This window comes from Anguilla anguilla, chromosome 5 (assembly GCF_013347855.1).
Source record: "Anguilla anguilla isolate fAngAng1 chromosome 5, fAngAng1.pri, whole genome shotgun sequence".
NCBI lineage: Eukaryota > Metazoa > Chordata > Actinopteri > Anguilliformes > Anguillidae > Anguilla > Anguilla anguilla.
The window spans coordinates 63,391,991-63,399,490 of record NC_049205.1 but is presented as its reverse complement, the minus strand read 5'-3'; the positions used below and the strand labels follow the sequence as shown (position 1 = coordinate 63,399,490).

Genomic DNA, 7,500 nt, shown 5'->3' with positions numbered 1-7,500 from the left:
AAAAAAATAACAATGAAAATAATCCTGAACATTTTGTCACTGTTGGTTGTACACCTCCCCCCCCCCCCCCCCCCAGTCGGCCCCGGAAGCCCCTCCTGAGCACCGCAGGCCACTCTGGTATTTAATTTTCTGTTGCCGGGCAGGTCAGATGAAAGGGGTTAGCAGAGAGCCGGAAACAAGTGCTGGGCTCTCAGTGGCTCTCTCTGGCTCTCTCTCTCCTCTAATCCCTCTTTCTCCTCTTTCTCCTCTTTCTCTTCTTTCTCCTCTTTCTTTCTCCAGACTCGCAGCAGTCCGGAAGTCCCAGCAACAACGAGGTGGGAAGGAGTCCGCCAGGTGTGTACGAGTGCCCGCCTTCCAGTGAGTGCCCGCCTTGGAACCTGCGCCCCCCACCCCCCCCGCTGGGTCTGCGCCATGGGGCGGGGCCGGGGGGAGGAGGGTGGGGGGGGGGGTGGGGGGTGTTGGGATGGGCGTGGCCTATTGGGAGGGGGCGGGGCAGGCTGAGGTCAGAGGGTGGGACCTTGAGGAAAGTTATTTCAGTGCAGGCTCCCCCACCCCCTGGGTGTACCCGCCTGTTGGGGGAGGGCACAGGGGGAGGTTGGGGGAGGGCACAGGGGGGCAGGTTGGGGGAGGGCACAGGGGGGCAGGTTGGGGGAGGGCACAGGGGCAGGTTGGGGGAGGGCACAGGGGCAGGTTGAGGGAGGGCACAGGGGGGCAGGTTGGGGGAGGGCACAGGGGCAGGTTGGGAGCTCAGGGTGCTGGTATGGTCCCATGGTCCTGACTCACTGTGCTCATTAAAGATCCCATGGTGCTTATGGGAGGAGTAGGTGTGTTGACTCCAGGCTCCTGGTCAAATTCCCTCTGAGGCTGACCTCCTGTCAGCATGCCTGCAGGAACAGTGCAGTCCCTCGCGCTCCTGCCCCAGTGTCCGACTCCCCACCTCACCGATCCAGGAGCAAGCCCAGCTCCCAGTTCACCCAAAAAATGTCATGGGTCGCTAGGCAACCACAGGAGGGGAAACCCTGTACGGAACCCCTCCTGGGGTCAGTCAATGGGGAAAAAACTCTAATACCCCCCAGAGCCCCAAAACCCCCCAGCCCCCAGAGCGTTAAACTCTAGCCATGGTGGCGGCAGAGGAAAAGTTCCGGAAAGATCCGAGATTATTCCCTGTTGGGATTCCCGGGGCCAGGCGAGGATAACACTGAGCCCGGCAGAGTTCACATGTGTTCTGTGGGGTCACAGCAGCTGCTTCAGCTGGGAATTCAGTTTTTTATTTTGTTTTTTTTTAACGTCACTGGATGGCAGCTGCTCTGCAAGGTCTGCAGGTTTAACATTTTTTTTAATAAGGGGATAAAGGACAGTAAGAGGACTCAGTCTGCAGGTTTAAGTCCAGTCCTGGAGGGCCGCAGCGTCTGCAGGTTTAACTCCAGTTCTGGAGGGCTGCAGTGCCTGCTGGTTTAACTCCAGTCCTGGAGGGCCGCAGAGTCTGCAGGTTTAACTCCAGTCCAGGAGGGCCAAACCATCTGGAATGGAGTTAAACCTGCATTACACATGCTTATTTTCAAACGCTCTTCCTCGCTTGACAGGAATTTTGTTTCTGAAGTCCCATATTTGACCGGCTGGATTATATGATTAAGAGAACATTAAGAGAATGGCAGTTTTGGGAAAGATCTTATTTGAAACATGTTTAATCTGATATTGGCATCAGCCCGGCTCTGCTGGGAACTGAGAGTCTGCTCTGCCGCTGTGATCGCGCTTTTACAGTTAACGTTTAGCAGACACTCTTACCCACAGTAATGCGCATAAGAGCGTTCATACAGGACTAGTGGGCAGAGCCGGTGTCTTTGGTGACTCAGCTGATGGCAGTTGTCCCGTTCTTACCTCCTCCTCTCCTGTCGTCTCTCTCTCCTCAGGTTACCTGGAGGACAGTTTCATCAAGTCCGGCGTCTTCAGCGTGTCCGAGCTGGTGCGGGTGTCTCGAAGTAAGCCTCCCTTATTGCTCCCAGCATGCACTTCTGCAGTCTGACGCCGCGCAGGCCCTCATTGGTCTATGGTTGGTCACATGACCCTGATTGGCAGTTAGGAAAGCGAAGGGGAAAGAGGTTTCCCAAAGGGACGGTCATTAGCTTCCAGCAGAGCGTCTGTAGTTTGTAGATGTAGTTTGAGTACCTCCAGGTTGTGGTGGCCTTTCCAATGTGCTGGTGAAATTCGTTTAGTCTCTGGAAGTGTGCGATTGACACCCCCCCCCCCCCCCAATAAAGCACATTTATTGTGCTGTAGCCTTTGGCGTGTGTGTGTGTGTGCGTGTGCATGAGTGTGTGCGTTGCCTCCCAAATTGCCAAAAATATCTCTGTGGACTGTGTGCCTGCCAGAGAGGGTAGACATTGCAGCTGATTGGCCAGCTGGCTTTTGTTTTCACACTGCGGACGAACCACAGGCCACAACAGAGCAAGCTCCCCCCCCCCCCCCCCCCCTTCCCCCGACACCCCCCCTCCACCTCGCCACATGCTCACCAGCTCCAAACCAGTAATATTAATAATAATGAAGTTCTACAGGAGTGTTACCAGAAGGGTTTTAGTTTGAGACCCACGAGTGCCAATGTGGCATCAGTGTGACCCAGCGCATGTCCGGTTAGCTGTTACCATGACGCCCGATTTGCTATTACATGCACAAGCAGTCTTTACCCTTAACTCGCGTCGTCTTGCTTTGATTGGATGGAATTCGGTGCGACAGGTTTTAGAATTTGCATCTTGGAAGCAGTGTGACATCACAATAGCAAAGTTCTTTCATTTGCATTTTGGAATTTAGCCTGCTGTGTAACATTTTGATGTATGATCAGTTTACATGCTGGATATTTTACTGAAGAAATTCAGTCTGTCTCGCTCAAGGTTGTGATTCCTCCAGGGATTCAAACCTGCAACCTTTGAGTTACAAGCCTGGTTTCCCTAACCATTATGCCACACCCCCACACATTTGGACCTGCGTTGCGCAGTATGCACAGCGATGCGTTCGAATCTGCCTTCTCCCCGATGTCTGCCCCTCGAAGGCAAACAACTGCTTTGCATACTAACTGAACGCTAATCTTCTGCTCAGACCCAGTTTAATGGTGAGATGCGTGTGGGTTAATCTCTGCTCAAACCCAGTTTAATGGTGAGATGCGTGTGGGTTAATCTCTGCTCAAACCCAGTTTAATGGTGAGATGCGTGTGGGTTAATCTCTGCTCAGACCCAGTTTAATGGTGAGATGCGTGTGGGTTAATCTCTGCTCAAACCCAGTTTAATGGTGAGATGCGTGTGGGTTAATCTCTGCTCAAACCCAGTTTAATGGTGAGATGCGTGTGGGTTAATCTCTGCTCAGACCCAGTTTAATGGTGAGATGCGTGTGGGTTAATCTCTGCTCAGACCCAGTTTAATGGTGAGATGCGTGTGGGTTAATCTCTGCTCAAACCCAGTTTAACGGTGAGATGCGTGTGGGTTAATCTCTGCTCAGACCCAGTTTAATGGTGAGATGCGTGTGGGTTAATCTCTGCTCAAACCCAGTTTAATGGTGAGATGCGTGTGGGTTAATCTCTGCTCAGACCCAGTTTAATGGTGAGATGCGTGTGGGTTAATCCGTACCGGCTGTCGTACGGCGGGCTAGCCGGTCCCACAGAATGCTTTTTTTTGTTTGAGGTCCGCCTTCCCCACTCGGAACAGAAGCGCTGATCTAGAATCAGGTTTCCCCTCGTCTGCTCCTGACCTCATCCATCATGAGCGAGAATAAGCTCCTGTGCTCATCGAAGCGCCTCGGGGCGGAAGTGCTAATCTAGGATGCGGTCTCCTCTGCCCGTTCGCTAACCTTAGCCGCCGTGAGCTAAACAACTCATCCTGGATCAACACTCCCGTTTCAGATGCTTTTATTTAATTCATCACTCAATAAATCAATCAATCAATAATTCCTGAATTACTTAATTGAATTATCAGTCAATCAACCAACCAACCAATTAATTAATCAAGTAATTGATTGGTTAATTAATTTTAGCTCGCCACTGCCACCCCTCTCCGGAGGACCATTTTGTTTTTGTTTTCCTACTTTAGTCAGAGATGTGGCTGCGCATGGTGAGCTGCTCCACATACCCATACTGCCTCACCATTTTCAGGTGCTTTTTAAGTACAGGCTGGAGTGTAATGGAGTTTGAAACCAGCAGGTGGGGGGGGTGTGTGTGGGGGTGGGGCGGGGGGGGGGGGGGGGGGGGGGGTGAACCTCTGGGCGTGTGCAGGTTTTCCAGCCTGGGCTGGTTTTCCGGGACTGCTGTGGTAATGGAGTCCTACTGCTTTGTGAAAGCTGGCTTTGGGCTTTGGGGTTTGGGGGTGCAGATAGACAGATTTTGAGGTGCGGTGAGGATTTGAATCTCGACCGCTTCAGTAAATATCCAGCTGTGTAAACAGATAAGGAGATTTGTGGGCCTGTTATTCATCCTGGCTACGGCCGTCTGCCAGGCATGTAATTCTGTGAATAAATAATGCGGGTTAGCTTGCTTTTTCCCTGACACTGCCCTCTACAGGCCTGGATGACCTTGTTTTTCAGTGCTCCTCCCTACAGTTCAGGGTACTCCATATTCGTATGTTTGTTTATGTGAAAATACATAAAATCTAAATCATTTTTTCAGTTTTTACTGTAATGTTTTCAATTAAATATTTTTTGGACATTGAAGATTGTATTGCATTATATTGTATTGCATGTGGTATGTGTAACTTCTTGTTCTGTGTTTGTGTTTGTGTGTGTGTGTGTGTGCGTGCCTGACTGTGTGTGTGTGTGTGCGTGCGTGCGTGCGTGCGTGTGTTTGTGTGCGTGCGTGTGTGTATGTATGTATGTGCGTGCGTGTGTGTGTGTGTGTGCGCGTCTCCACAGTGCCCATCACACAGGCGACGGGGGTGAACTTCTCCATGGCAGAAATGGCCGGCCAGCCGTACTACCACGACCTGAACTCCGGGGTCGGGCTCCACCGCTCTCTCTCCTCCCCGCCCGGCAGGTCAGTGCCACGCCCACCGCAGGGTCTGCTGGGGTCCCCCTAACCCTGGTCCCAGAGAGCTGCAGGGTCTGCTGGGGTCCCCAGCCCTGGTCCCAGAGAGCCACAGGGTCTGCTGGGGTCCCCCTAACCCTGGTCCCAGAGAGCTGCAGGGTCTGCTGGGGTCCCCAGCCCTGGTCTCAGAGAGCCACAGGGTCTGCTGGGGTCCCCAGCCCTGGTCCCAGAGAGCTGCAGGGTCTGCTGGGGTCCCCCTAACCCTGGTCCTGGAGAGTCTCTGGGTCGTTTGGGGTCCACTGTTACTCTGCAGATGGATCAAAGCAGCTGTTGAACCAGTACCAGCTCCCAACAGGACCAGGGTCATGGGGTGGTTACCCCCCAGCTGTATAGATTACCCCCCCGCAGCTGGTGACTTTCAATCAGTATTTTTTCCACTTCTATCTGGTTGTTGGTGTGTTCTCTTGAGCTTGGGGTCGTTGTCAGTTGCACTGCAATCCAACCAAAATTTAATACAACAGTTGTAAAATGATCCCTCATGCAATGTGATGGGCAGCTGTCCCACTGATTTTGCTGAATTCCCTGATCCGACTGAATTTAGTTGAAATGAGACGGGCCGCTCGAACCCTGGTCTGAGCGGTGCGGGGCGCGGGGTAGCGACTGCGGTCGCCGTTCCTTTCTCCGAAAAACCGAGCCTGTCTCTCTCTCCCTCCGTTCCCTCTCCTCCGTGCAGCAAGCGGCCCAAGACCATCGCCATCGAGGACAACATGGAGACCAGCCCGTCCGGAGACTTCTACTCCTCCCCCAACTCCCCCGCCAGCAGGAACTGGCACGAGCGCGACCAAGGTGGGTGGGGGGGGGGGGGTCGGGGGGGCGAGTGGGCGGGGGGGGGGGGGGGGGGCGGGGAGGCGCTGGCGTGACCCCTCAACCACACACGAATCCTGAATAAATATCTGAAATACTCTGTGGGGACCTGTAAAAGCCCAATGAAAGGATAATTTCGTGAGCGTGGCGGGAAGCTCGGTTCCTGGGGCCGCCGCTTTTGATTGGTTTGGGGTGAAGGCGACCTCAGGTCCGCCCGCGGTTTATAGGTGTCCCGGCAAAACTGTTTAAATTCCTACCGCTCGCTTGGAAGGTCCAGCGCTGCCCTGAAAGTTGCTGCGAAGGTTCTTTCCAGAACATTTGGAAACCCCCCTCCGCTCCCCCCCTAAGGGAATTGGGAGGGGGTTTACAAAACATAAACATAACTGTGGCAACAGTACTTTAACCCTTCAGACACCGGCATGATTCCTGAAGAATACTGAGAGTTTTTTTTAAAGTGTCTGTTTTCACCAGCATTCAGACATTCTTCATGTCATAAGAACAGTGTGGTGAGATGGTGATTTATATATTTATATAATTTGGGGAGATGTGCAGTGCAGTTCGCAGGGCAGCCATCTTTGAACTCATGTACAAGTCTCCTGCCTATGGGTGGTCGCGGGTTTGATTCCCTTCCACGGGCCCGTCTGTTCTGTGACTCCCTCTGTCTGTTACCCTCTCTGCCCCCCTCCCCCCCGTCAGAGGGAGGGCAGACTGTCTATTGTCGTTTTTTAAAAAAAAAGAAATGTTGAGTGTATGTTTTGGTTTAGTAACACATTTGGAGAAATTCTCTAGGACCTGACTCTGGGGTGTTTTCTCGAACGTTGGCGGTGTGTAAATATTTAAAGCACCTCAAGTGGCTGTGGTGACCCGGGCCGTGGTGCTGAAGCGCTTCCTCTGCTCTCCGAAAACCCAAACAGAGGAGCTCGGAGAGCAGCCCGGGACGTCCCGTCAATGGAAGAGCTTCACCTCAGTTAAACCGCTCGGGTCTGAGTGAGGCGTTAAAGTTTAGTTTTCCTGAGCGGGGAGAATAGTGCTGATCAGCAGGTGATGATGTGCTCCAGAGGACGAGTTGTAAATGTCCATTAAGACCCCCCCCCCACCCCCACCCCCCCTCAAGGTGTCCTTGAAGCCTGAGGGAACTGCTCTGTGCTTTCAGTTGATTACTCTGCTGCCCGCCTGTGCCCCCTCCCTCTACACCCTGCCTGTGCCCCCTCCCTCTACACCCCGCCTGTGCCCCCTCCCTCTGCACCCATGTGAGCCCCCTTCTGCCCCCCCTCCCCATCTCTCAGCACACAGGGTTCACATGGTACTGAGGACAATGGCTGTGTTTCCTCAGATAGCCCCGTTCTGCTAGAGATCATACTGAGTGTGCATGATCCGCTTCTGGCTGCAAGAAATGTGTGATCAGATGGTACTCTTGGTGTTTAACTCACAGTTTACACCTCAGTCTTGGTGTTTTATTCACAGATTACACCTCAGTCTTGGTGTTTAACTCACAGTTTACACCTCAGACTTGGTGTTTTACTCTCAGATTACACCTCAGTCTTGGTGTTTTATTCACAGATTACACCTCAGACTTGGTGTTTTACTCTCAGATTACACCTCAGTCTTGGTGTTTTACTCACAGATTACACCTCAGT

General features: G+C 52.8%; 1 pseudogene; it reads left to right on the top strand.

Moving 5' to 3' along the window:
• LOC118227999 overlaps window positions 1-7,500 on the top strand; it is a 96,679-nt pseudogene that overhangs the window by 54,308 nt on the left and 34,871 nt on the right.